Genomic DNA, 13347 nt, shown 5'->3' on the forward strand with positions numbered 1-13347 from the left:
TGATTGCGGCCACTCTAATCAATACCTGTGATCCCACTAGACACACTGCAGCGTGTTTCAGAAGCGTCGCTCCGCTATATATACGCGCCAGGTCTATTTTTGACAGAAGCCACATCAAGCTGCACAGAGCAGATCGAGCCAGACAGGAAGTCAGACACACAAAGGGCATAGAGCTTCTGGTCAATTTTCAAAATAAAACACCCTGTACAGACTCCCGATCATACATCACATCACTATATCGACATTACGTTATAACAGGTGGCACCAGACCAGAAGTCAACCAGTCAGAGGATATTTGTCACCATGGATAAGGAGAGATTCATCTTGGAAGTGGAAAATCACAAGATTTTAAGACACCACTGCTGCCATGACTGCCCCGGTCCCTGGCTTCCTCTCCAGGTAGAAGGGTGGCTCTCTTCTCTCTGGCACTGCTGGAGCAAAACGCTCTGCTTCTGAAGCACTGCTGGTGGGGTATGACACCGTGCGGAGGACGGAATAAAGCTGCATCACCACCGGAACGTGATGCAGCCGTGCCCAGTGGAATCAAGGCGTAACGCCACTATCCAACAGCATGTCAGGCTATCTGGCATGCTGCTCAATCCTCCGAACAAACCGACCAAGCCTCTTCAGATACCTCATCCCAGCAAGAGGCAACACACCATACATGTCTGTCTTCAGCATCTGTACTTCTGTATATTAAAAGAAGCCCAGTGAAGCAAAGTACAGCCAAAGTAATCATACCTTTTCTCTTCTCTGGAAGTATAGGACTGCAAGATTGTTGACACGATGCCCAGTACTGTAATCTACAATCTGTTGTGACTGAGAAATAAATACAACTGTATTACTCAAATGGATTAGCTGAGCACACTTTGTGCTGGATGGACAAGACCACACCAACATGGTAAGTGGGTGCTGTCAACTTTTTCTCTGACTGAGTCATTCATCAGTGGAAGGACGAACACTGGGCAAGCTGCTATAAATCTTGTATGAATCTGAGTGTTAGCTGTCCATTTAAATTCTAGTAATTTTTCACCGGGCCTCTGTCATACTGTGATACTTCACAGCAAAGATACAGTACAGAGAAAACAATGCTGACAGGTGACACTACAGAAAATATGTCACCTCAATGTAACAATTATGTAGTGAAGAGAATTAACAGACTGATATGAAATTTTAATAGAAATGTATGTAAACTGGCAGCCATGTTATTACTTAGTAGTAATTAAATGTGCATTTTTCCTCCGTTAAACTTAAAGGCTTAGCACACCCACACAGGCGTTTTCTATTATTCTGGCTGATTAGACATCTAGTCAGGTTGAACCTGGGTGAAGCTATGCTGGGAATTACATCATGTCACCAAATTCTAATAAGATTAATAACAGTCTACATTGTCCCACCCCAACAAGTGCAACAAAACTAAGATGAGAATGAGGGAGGTGCAAATCAAGCGCAGCCCTCGCAGTCCTGAGAACAGTCTAATCAGGCAACGGAAGTGAAAACACCTGCGTGGATGAGGGCTTTGAGTAAACTTTAAAGTGGAAATAGACAACTTTTTTGCTTTAATTTATCATTATGAAGTAACTGTTGATTGCATAGTGGCTAGAGAATAATGACACTATCTGCATGCATGTAGCTACCGTAGCTAACGGGAAGAACGCCCTCTAGAAATCAATTAGCTAAGCTAGCTGGATCAGTATCCAGTCAAGCTGGCTGTCAGGCTCATCTACTTGTTCATATGATAATCAACGGACAGAAAAGATGCTATCCTTGTCTCTGTTGCGCAGTTTCTTTCATTTTGTAAAAACATAAACATGCTACCAACCAAGTTCACTTTTCTCAACACATACTATAGAATATCTATCTGCTTTTATGTCTCAACTACAGACTAAATGAACAAACTCGCACTTTTTATCCTAATATTTTTGTCTAACTTTACTCCCCCCTCCACCCTGACACCAACCCCTGCTGTAGTTACTTGTTTCTGCAAAGTAATAATGTTATTCAGACTATGTTATTACTATGCAATGCACGTCATAACAAGAACTTTTGCCTGTTCCCAAGTTCAATATAAAATTGTGACAATTTCAATTTAACTCTTCAGTGAACATGCTTCTTTTTTCTCTCTTATTTCCAAAGTGGTGTTGATCATTTCTTCACAGAGCTAGACTCTGAGCAAAACAGAAAGCCATCCGGTTGTCTTTGCGTCAGCGGCGCAAACAATACTACCACTTGGAAACACTGGTGGGGGTAAGTTGACAAGTTTTCTGTTTCCACTTTGATGTCGTCAGCCATTATGATCCAATCATTTGTATACAGCATAATGGCAGCAGTCATGTTATTATCAGTAATATTCTATATCATAATAACGATAGCATTTCTGCGCTGTCTTGGTATTGAATACACAACTCTCACTCGTGTGGTTCAGGACTTTGACTTGCAATTATTTTAATAATTTATTTATCAATTGATGCTATTAATCAAGCATACATGCTATAAAAAAGTTCTAAGAGCCCAACATGATGTCTTCACTGCCTATTTTGTCTCACATAATTTTATAATATGAAACATAAAACCCAGCCAATCATTTCATTTGAGAAGCTGTAACATGCAAATGTTAGTGAATAAATAAACCAATTCATTCCAGATTGACAATCATTTAATCGACTAATTGTTTCAGCACTAGTGAGGTGGTGGATTTAGAATAGATGGTGTTTTTGTCTGATAATAATGTCAGCTTGATAGCTACATAGTTATCATGTCTGGTTACATAATCATCATGGTATTATTGACAAATCTATTGTGCACAGTAATGGTTATGAAGCTTTCTTGTAAAGCTGGTAGAAGCACAGGACAGCAGTAAACTGTTCTTTATTCTGACTTTACTTTTGCCCAGCACCAGTTTTGTAGAGAGTTTGGTGAGGATGTGCATATGCTTCCTCACTCATTATTTTCGCACAGCAAATTCCCTTATGGACCTTGCAGATGGTGTTAGCAATAGTTGGTGGGTGATTTCTGATGCAAAAGCAAAGCCTTTTAAGAAAAAAAAAAAACACATGCATACTGCTATCTAGTGCAATAAACCTGCAAACAAATTATCATATAAGACCATACAAATTGCCATTTCCTGTTTTTCTAACTGTACAACAGAGAGCTAACAGGACAGACCTCTGAGAAGACACAAAATCATTCAGTTCATGTCTAGACCCTCTTGTACAGCCTCAGCATGCAGTGAGTACCAGTGTAAAGAACAACTCCTAACACATATCACTCATTCATCAGGCACTGTAAGTGGATTTAAGTAAGACAACAGCATTGTTGTGCAAACCGGCAAACTACATATCACACGTCTTCCTGAGAGCACAGCAGAAATATTAAGCGGGCACTGACATGTCAACAGCTGCAGTTAAATGCACACTTTTTCATTCTGATTGAAATCATTCCGATTGAAGATTTCGGGTCGACTTTTTACATGGAATGTGATCTAATATATTCTGGTGTTTACATGCACCAACATGTTTAATCAGAGCAGCTGTGTGACAAGCTGCTGGCTCGACCTGAAGCACTTTACAGTCACATTCTCACAGGTGACACTTTCTGAAAGTGCAATGTCCTGCTCTACTCTAAAACTATGCATTTTGAGTCTAGGAAACTGCTGCTGTACCTTCCAGAAAAGGACATCCTCATTAAAATATACCAAGAAACACAAACAGTAGAAACAACTTGACTAAACCTACCAGGGGGCGGTCTGAGCTCAAAGGCAGCTGAGGCACTCGTCTTTTAACTTTTAACATCATCAGTGCTGTCAAATAAGTCCTTTTTAACCAGAGATTTTAAAGACAGTTCCGTTTAATGTTGCCTGAGTCAAAAATATGTCGGAACGACGCAGATGTATTCGGTTTGATGACAGCGCTCTCAGGGGACCTGCTGTTATTGATCTGAAATTCATATCTGAGTCAAAGTTTGAACTCAGTCTTTTAGTGAGACTTATGTTTCCCTGTTTGCTACATTTTATGGAAGAACAATATCTATAGTCTGGACCAAGGTTCTTTTTTCACGCAAAGAGGAAGGCCATGTTACAGCCTTTTACACCAGTTAGTCATCCTTGTGTGACTGTGACCCATGTAACATTCTGGAGAAAAACTTAAGGCGTGAAGCAGCTGATTGAAGCCAGAATAGGATGTCGTGTCCTCAGTGTTGGGTATAAACAGAGAAGTGAAAAACCCACACACTTTAAATGTCTCTGAAAAGGAAAAGTCCATGTCTGTGTCCACTATTTCCGCAAGCACTGTCCTCTAATCTGCATCCTATCCTGGTATACACACAATATTTGTTGTGTACTTGTGATACATGATACATACATTCAATACTCATAAGCAAGGTTGGAGTATCCCATCATACCTAAAAAATGATAGGATTTGATTGGTTTCATTTACTTGGGAGTGTTGTGAAGAAAGTAGTGGTTATAAACACATGGGTTTGGACGTGAGGTTTACTTTTCTGAAACATCCAACGTTGAACTGTTTATCTCAGGGAGGAATTAAGTCACTTCATTATGGACTGTCCTCCGCCACCTCTTGTTACAGAGGTGTTAGATACAGTACACGGCGTGGGTCTGCTCAGGCTTGTTGACATGCAAGTAAATGAAAATGACAGAAAACGATATCTGGATATTGTTTGTTCGGGCTTGTATTAGTGATGTGTGTACTACCAGTTTCATAGAAATGAAGTGTGTCATAAAATGCAAAGCATTACCTGCAGGGACTATTAGTAAAAAGTCAGTTTGGGTGGAGCCAGGTCTGACCTCTTTGTGCATTTATGTGTCACAAATCAAGGCTGTGATGGTTTCCTGCTTTGTCTTTTCTACCAAACTTTGAAGGCTTATTTTCAAAGCCAGGCTCAAAGTATACAGTCAGTAACTCAGGCCTTCACTGTAATGTTAGTCCACAGCTGCTTTAAGTGTAATAGTAGGCCTAACGTTACAACACGTATCATTAATTCTGCCTCCACAAACGTTTAAGTGTAGATACAATGAATGACATTATCATTTTAAAAGCTTCAAAAACACAAAAGTCTCAACTAATGGCCATGAACTACAGTTTTAATTAGCTTTTTTAATAAAAACCACTTAAACAACGTGGCGAATCTCTGCTGTCGTAAACAACTACGTCCGCTCATACGTTATAGAGACGTTCAAAACGAGCAACGGTTAACTTAGCTAACCGTTAACGTCATAACGGGACACTTCGGTAAACGGGACAACTAGTTTAACTTCAGCGACATATTTCTCAGCACAGGGGCTCTCATGTTTCTCCGGTGACAGTCTGTCTTCCGCATTGCTCAGCAGCAGACCACTTGGCTAAAAACAGAAACACCAGAGACGCCCAGAGTCCGTTTAGGCAAAACCTGACGATTCACAACGTCTTCTATTTCAGTGCATGACTGCGCCAAGTTGAGTACAACCTAGAGACAAGTTAGCTTTGTTAGTTATCCTCATGTAACGTTTGTAGCTGTTACAAGCCAAGGATATCGCCTGAGTCCACGCCCTCACTGTGAACTCCGTCCGAGCTACAGTAAAATTCATATTATAGCCTAGCAAGGCCGAACAAATGGAAGAGGAGCCTCTCCAACAGAGAGGTTATCAGTCACTCCTAACATTTCGCCAGTTTAATCACAGCCGAAACTCGCAGATATGTGTAAAGCGTTAGAAGAGAGCTCGATAGGTTCGCTTACCTCGCTTTCTAGGAAATACAACAGAGGTTCAAATCCCACCAAAAAAAGTGAAACTTCTTGATCCAAATTCTGGGAGAGTTGTGGGCAGTGACGTCACGCTGTGAAATTCCAGCCGTCTCAGTGAGTTGAGAGGTTTGCCCATGTAAGGCAGCAGGCCAGCGGTGTCACCAGCCAAAACATCCCCGCTCCCACTGCCTGTTTGTGTTTATGCACTGATGTATGCAAAAGAAAATCTATGATGAAATTCATTATTTCTCTTTTTTGTTCAAAGGCGTAGGTTTGTTTTTAACTTTGCTAGGGACATTTTTTTTAATTATAATAATTGTGTATGTGTACTTTCTATCACTATCCTCTTTCACAGGCACATGTGCACACACACACGTAGAGAGCATGACTCTGCAAAATGTTTACTCAATATGCATTTGCTTATTTGCCTCAAACCAGACTTGGATCACGATTTTTCTCTGATTTTTACGTTTTATTTAATTGATAGACTATTTAATTATAAATCTAAGACCAAAATTAATATTTAAAAATAACATATCATAGACAGTCACAATAACTTACAGTAAAATAAATGTATAGAAATCTGTAAGTAATGTGCTGCTCTGTAACCAGCTGCTGGAAGGTTTTCAAACCTCAGCTGAGATTCTGTCCTTCTTTCAGTTTGTGGATTTGGGCAACACAACTCTAGAGTTTCATGACAACGCCACAGTGACTCTCAAACCTATTTTTAAATCATCTCAAAAACTTCTATTTGTGTTGGCTAGATCTTTCACTATGACATCAGAGGTCACCTGGGAGGCCACAGCACACCTGTTTGTGTGTTTCTGTGACATCAGAGCTCACCTGAGAGGCCGCGGCCCACCTGTCTGTGTGTCTCTGTGCTGCTCAGGCTGCCGCTGAGAGGATTTTCCTAATGCAATGGTGCCAGACAGTCACAAACAGATCAGTTTCACAAGCTGTGGCTAAATAATGTTTATGTCTTAATGACATATATGCAATAATAACTCTGCTCTTGATCCACTCATGGAAAAAGGGAGAGATGGTATTAAATATTAAATATTTCTGCCACTAATTTCAAAGATTAATGTTTGGATTGATTACAGAACCTTCTTATTAACTAAGCTCGACTGTTACTGACAGTTGGTTCTTCTTTAAAAAGGACCAGATGTCTTAATTTGCTTTTGGGAGGAATTTTCACCAACAGTAATAAAGTTGTTTAATTAAACGGCATGTCTAACAATCACAAATTAGCTAACAACACCTAATGCCTGAAATTAAATATAATATCCAGTGATCTTAGGTTTGTCCAGTGAAGTCATGTACAATTCTGTGACATTTGGAAGGTTTAAACTATAAATACAAACTGTTTCAGATTCTCCACCTCACTGACTCCACTACTGCTGCTGTTGCTGGGCTGCTGCTAGTCAACATGCATACAGCTCTGAGTTGAGGGTTGCCAGATTATCAGGTCAAGTATCCCCCATATCCTGCAAATTTGGGACAGGGGAGTTGGGGGTGGGCGTGGTCACATGGCTACAGTGGGCGTGGATTCTATTTCATTACATTCACTGTCAACGAACAGTAAAACACGTGATAGTCAAAACTCAATGCTAAAATTTATTATTTTTGCTCATGAAGTCAACTGTTCATTAGGAAGAAAACCACAATGACTGCGTTGTATGTAACAGTATGTAAACCATTATCCGGCACTACTGTACGTCTGCTTATTTTCCTCTTATTCCTATTATTCTTATTATAATAGTGCACTTTTTTGCAGAAAACACACAAACTTGGCAACTCTGCAGATCTTACCGTTCCTATTACATGGAGTTAAAGCAGCTAGATTGTTTGAGATTGGTAAAAATATTGGTAGGAACAATCCAGTAACATCTTGATATAGGGACATGTCTCTACCATCCATACCCAATCTACACCCATGCCCATGACTGTCCCAATGAGCCATTGTGAATTAAATGTTAACAAATAATTGTGTTACTCACTGAAACTTGTCAAGAGTCACACATATCCTACATATAGTTGTATTAAGTAAACAGCCATGCAATAAACAGCGATATTCTATGTCCACCAGGTGAGCAAAATAATGTGGCCTAAAGAACTAAAAACATTTTAACATGAATGAAACTGAAACATCTTGAAAGTAAATGACAAACTATGGAAAAAAAATAGAGCTGAATACCTTGTTGACACAGTGAAAACAAGAAGTGAACATTATACGTTTCACATCACCTTGAGTTGAAATATAACTTAGAGGTGATTATGATGTTGCCTATGCACCAGTGTCCTGGAGAATATTTAACTCTTAAAGAGGGCACATTATGAACTACACAGTTCCATCTTAAAGAGAACTGGGACCATGTTTTAATTTAAGGCATCTTTTTGTTGTTCTTTATGCTGTGTTTGTTTGACTTGTATTATCGCCTTTAATACTCCAGTGCTATTTTTAAAAAAGGGGCAACATTTTTTCCCTTCAGTATCCTGCTGAAAACACAAGCTCCAACTGTGGTAATTGGACAAGGAAATTGCAAGGTGCTGTCTATAAAGGAAGCAGCTCTGCAAGTGTTTCGGCGCTAACATTGAGCAGTCATCCGATGAAGTGTGAATTGGCACATGCTGCAAGTTGAACAGATTCAAATTTAAACATTACGTGTTTCATGCTGCACTGCTCCCTTGCACCGTCATGCACTGTCTATCTTCTGGAACCATGAAAAAGAGTGAGTGCTCGTTAGCGTCCCCGCTTTAACTATTTTGCTTGCCATATATTGAAGTGTGGGACTGAATAACAGACGATAGTGTAGGTATCCCTTGCTTAAATGTTAGCCACACATTAAACATGCATGTTAACAATGACTAGAAAGGGAGATTAATTACTACAACATACTGGTTACTGTGCCACTGGCAGTGCAAACAACAGATTTGTGATTTTTGATTGTTCATGTCATTGCACTGCCTCTGTACATATCAAATAGCATTGGGACAAAATGTCAAAGTAAACAATTGGCCAGATATGATTCATTCACTCCTTAGTTTGTTTATTATTGGTTTCTGTCAAATATTTTATTTAATTCAGTTATGCTTTGCAGGCTTCACTCTGCATGAATGCACTGTGTATGTGACAAAGGCCTCCGTGCTTGTGCTGTTACGGTCACATTTATGTAAAGTTTTCCACACTTCATCATTTCTGTGTGAAGTTTCAAGAGAAGTGCAACTTATGTCTATGGGAATTAATAGTATGAGCTGAAATGACCTCCGTGTGTTTTTACTCCATCTTATAAATGGAAAAACACTGATTTAAGAGGTTGAACAGCAGATGGTTGGCTTTAATTAAGGGATTGATAGCCATAGTGATGAACATATTTTTAGTCACCTACAGGCTGACTAACTTATATAAGTATTTATCAGTTTTCATAGTCACACCGGTCATCATCATACCCCAGAAACAGTTTTCTGACATGAATAATGACTTTTAAAAATAACTTTTTAACACCAGATTATAAACTGTGCCCTAGTTCCACACAACATATTAATGTTATACAGTCTGCACCATAAAATAATTGTCATAGTAAGTTTTGCAGTTAGTATATGAGGAATAAGCATATTTTACTTGTCTTATTCTAATAGGATTAGATACATGAGCTGAGAAGTAAAGTCTGCTTATCAATCAAAGTGTAACCTAAGAATATCACTTCATGGAGAAAGAGCAAAATATGTTTCCAAAGATTCAAAGCAGCATTCATTCATTTTGTTTGTTTGTTCTTTTTTTGTTGTTTCGGCCAGTTGGGGGTAATGGAGCAAACTGCATAATAAATTGCATATTTACCCACCCAGCAGACACAGAGCAATGTAAGTATTTATTTGGAGTTGTGTCTCTGGCCAAGCTATGAATTCTCTCTGTTTTGGTCTCCACCAAAGTTTGAAAAAACATCTGGTTCTTTACAGCTATATGCATCACTATGTTCTCCAGCTAGTCAGTAACTTTGTCAGCCATTTGATGTTGAGCAGGTAGCATACAGTGGGTTTATCTGTGGCTTCTTACTGAAAAGTGTTTCCTGCTAGGGCTAGAAACAAAGGCTGCAGAGAGTAATCCAAAACAGTAAAGTGGCGGGAGCTGAAACCAAAACAACAACCTGAAAGATATCAAAGTGCTTCATGGAGACAGGGGGATCTGCAGAGCTGGCTAATAATTCTCTGTAGGTTTGTCGCTACAAGTGACACCTTTCAAAATACACAGTTTTTTTTGTGACGTTTTTAACATGAAAATATTGATTACTGAAGCTTTGGTCATATTTTGTATGTTTGTTTTCCAAAGTCTTTGTGGTGCTGTCTCTCCACTGTCGCCAATTTATTTTACTTTTTTGCAGTTGTAAATAGCTGCTCCATTTCCTTTGTGCATTGCATTGTGGTACACTGATATACATCAACAGCACAGTCAGAAATGATGTCTTTTTAGTATGCATACTGACTGACACTTTCAGTGTGAACCTGCCAAAAGTTAGTATGTAGTATGGAATAGGGATACTGGGTGTACAGGTGTAAATTGTAACATTACCGCTCTGCTCTATATATATGGCTACGTTCACATTACAAGCCTTAAAGGTGCAGTGTGTAGAATTTAGTGGCAACTAGTGGAACAGACTTGGCAAAAATAGTATATATTATTCATAAGTATGTTTTAATTAGTGTATAATCACCTGAAAATAAGAATGTTGTGTTTTCATTAATTTAGAATGAGCCCTTTGTATCTACATAAGGAGTGGGCCCTCTTCCACAGAGCCTTCCATGTTGCACCGCCATGTTTCTACAGTAGCCCAGAATGGACAAACCAAACACTGGTTCTAGAGAGGGCCTTTTGCGTTTTTTGCGAGTTTCGCGGCTACCGTAGGTTCTCCTACATGCTTGGAAGGGGAGAGGGAGGGTAGAGTGATTCAGTTGGTTGCAATCTGCAACCTCATGGCTAGATGCTACTAAATTCTACACACTGGTCCTTTAATCTCAATTCCAATTTGAGGTCCTAAACTGCCATACGTGCAGATTTAACTGAAATTTGAGCCGCATGTGTTCAACAAGAATAAAAACAATAACGTCATTTGTGCAACAGTCAAATCATAAACGGGTATGACATGGCTGTGCTCGCATTCAGTTACAGTAAGTTCCTTCCAGTTTGGCTTAAATAGACTCCTGTCACTCATGTTTATTTTTACCCGGTTGTGAGGTGCCGACACTGAGTGATGACGATAGGCAATATGCAGATACGAAGATAAGTGAGACGTTAAGAAAACCACATAAATTCCAATCTGTCTGTTCTGACAGCGGTTGCATGGCCAGAGATCAGATAGGAATCAGATCTAGGACCACATATGTAAGTGGCCCAGATCACTTGGAGGGAAAAAATCGGATCTGGGTCACGTCCACATGTAATGTGAACATGACCCAAGTTCTATACAAGGGTTAAGGTTAAGGTTATTAAGTACACAGTTACCTGTGCTTCTCCTGCTATGACATGTCCGCAGTGAAAGAGGCCTACAGTGACAGCTATCTTTAACACCATCAATCAATATTTTATCACTGAAAGCAAAGCACATTTTTGGTTTCATTTGAGTAATACCTGAACAAATTCTAGTTTATAATGACTGAGCTCATGTGTGGACTTGTTATCCGCGGCCTCACTTGATTTGGAGTTGCTATGCTACTTTTATCAGAGCTCAAATGCTTCTGATGCTCAATGCAAGCTACTATCAGATGCCTGACAAAGCTCTTGCCTCATGTGGGTTTTGCCTGACCTCAGTGATCTTTGCCATGCAAACGAGACAATTAGTTTGCATGTTCGTGATTTCATGCAAAAATGATAACTGCTTTTTCACCTGTGATTCTGTTCTCACAGTTGTACATATGTAGTAGTGTTGTCATTCATAATACTGACATTCTGTGCGTGTGCCAATATATTCAGATAGAGTTGATTGTATCTTTTATAAAAGGGATCTAATGGGATGAATGATATAATTGCTCATTAGTTTCTATGAGCTGCTGTAATAAAAATATTTACAAGTCATTCTTTTTAGAGGCCAAATGTGAAACAGAATCATTCTCTCTGAGCCTTATCTTTTCACCGGTAATTCTTACTTTACTGCAACTGATTACATTGTGCTCCAAGCAGTTGAATATACTTTTTTTTTTTTCACCGTGCATGAAGAAAGCATAAACAGCACTTGCAGATCGAGCACGCTGATAAAACCAAACGATTTGAGCTATTTTAGTGTCTTACCCGTGCATCCCCTCATCTCCAAGTTCCAGGGCACACTGAAAAGGTAATCTCATTTGTAATGTGTGACAGCTTATTTGCAAGTGTGTACACTGGCAATTTTTTAATGGGCCCGCCAGTGATTCTTCTTCCACTCTTAAAGCTGATTTCAAAAAGACACCCTGGAACAGTTTAAGCGACACATGCCATCCCCTGTGAACTCAAGTTATCAATCAAGCCCTGATTAACATGCTCAGTTAGAGGAAATCAAGGACTCTTTGATGTTCGGCAGTTGGGGAGTGTAGTTACACGTCATTGATATGACGGGTTTCAATTTTATCCTCGCTGTGCCACGACATATGAAAAGAAATATGCTCACAGGGTCCACCACAACAGATAATTCACACATGAGATGTGTTTGATGTTTCATCTAACTTTGTCACGTTGTTTAACTTTCCTCATTTTAACTGAAGACAATAAATAAAACACATAAAGAGGGGAAAACAACCTCATTTGTCATATTTTAGTGTTTCAATTGTTCCAGCATCGGATATCCTGTTTTATTTGCTGGTTGTAACACTGTCTTCTCCCCCACACCACTTCCTCTGAAGTAGGTAAACCTCAAACGCAGCAGCTGCACAGTGAATGTGTACTTCCTCACAGAATTGTGAGTGAAAGCCTGTGTTTTGCACCTACATGCTGAATAAGAAAACGAGAAACCAATTGTTGTCTAAATGCAGCTCTCTTGGTTTCAAAAAGGCCCAGTTTTCAGGAATCGATGACTGGTGTTGACAGTGTTGATATCATGCAGGTTACATCCTGACATGTAAAAACCAAGATGAGTGGAATGATGTTTTTGTTAAGTTGTAGGTAATGTCATTTGGTATCTCACTATAATAATTGTCAGTAGGCAGGCGAGTCCAGGTGCTTTGCACAAAAACAACACCAAGATCTTTGCAGAAAAAACAAAAACAACAAATGTGTCTGGGAACTATGTATGCTCTGTTAATTAGAGCTGAGATAGCAGAGATTAGTCTTCAAGCACAACCATATTACAGAGAGTCATGCCAAATAAGGAAAAACAAAAGTAGGAGACAGGCAGACTCACTACAAAAACAATGTCCCAAAGCTACTAATCAAACAACTCCAGATCTAGATCTAGACCTCAGATTACACTAATGAATTCTAATTCTTATGTTTTAGCATGTAAATATGTATTAAAATGGTAGACAGAGACAATCCCTGCCTACAGCAAAGTTTTTAGCATAAATGATCCGTACTCGTGAGCTTCATGCTGCACCTTTGAAGCGTTTTTAAAGCAGCTGGATTTTGTCATTGTATCCTGAAATCAGTTT

At 39.3% G+C, this 13347-nt stretch overlaps 1 protein-coding gene across 1 annotated transcript in view; it reads right to left on the reverse strand.

Annotated features, from left to right (window-relative positions):
- The window catches only part of lpp (LIM domain containing preferred translocation partner in lipoma), a 142167-nt gene extending 136268 nt beyond the window's left edge, over window positions 1-5899 (reverse strand). Inside the window, exon 1 of the mRNA XM_067597789.1 lies at window positions 5731-5899. The gene's annotated coding sequence lies outside the window, so the exon portion shown is untranslated. The remainder of the gene's footprint in view (window positions 1-5730) is intronic.
- Window positions 5900-13347: the final 7448 nt, after the last annotated feature.

The sequence above is a fragment of the Thunnus thynnus genome, chromosome 8 (assembly GCF_963924715.1).
Source record: "Thunnus thynnus chromosome 8, fThuThy2.1, whole genome shotgun sequence".
Classification (NCBI taxonomy): domain Eukaryota; kingdom Metazoa; phylum Chordata; class Actinopteri; order Scombriformes; family Scombridae; genus Thunnus; species Thunnus thynnus.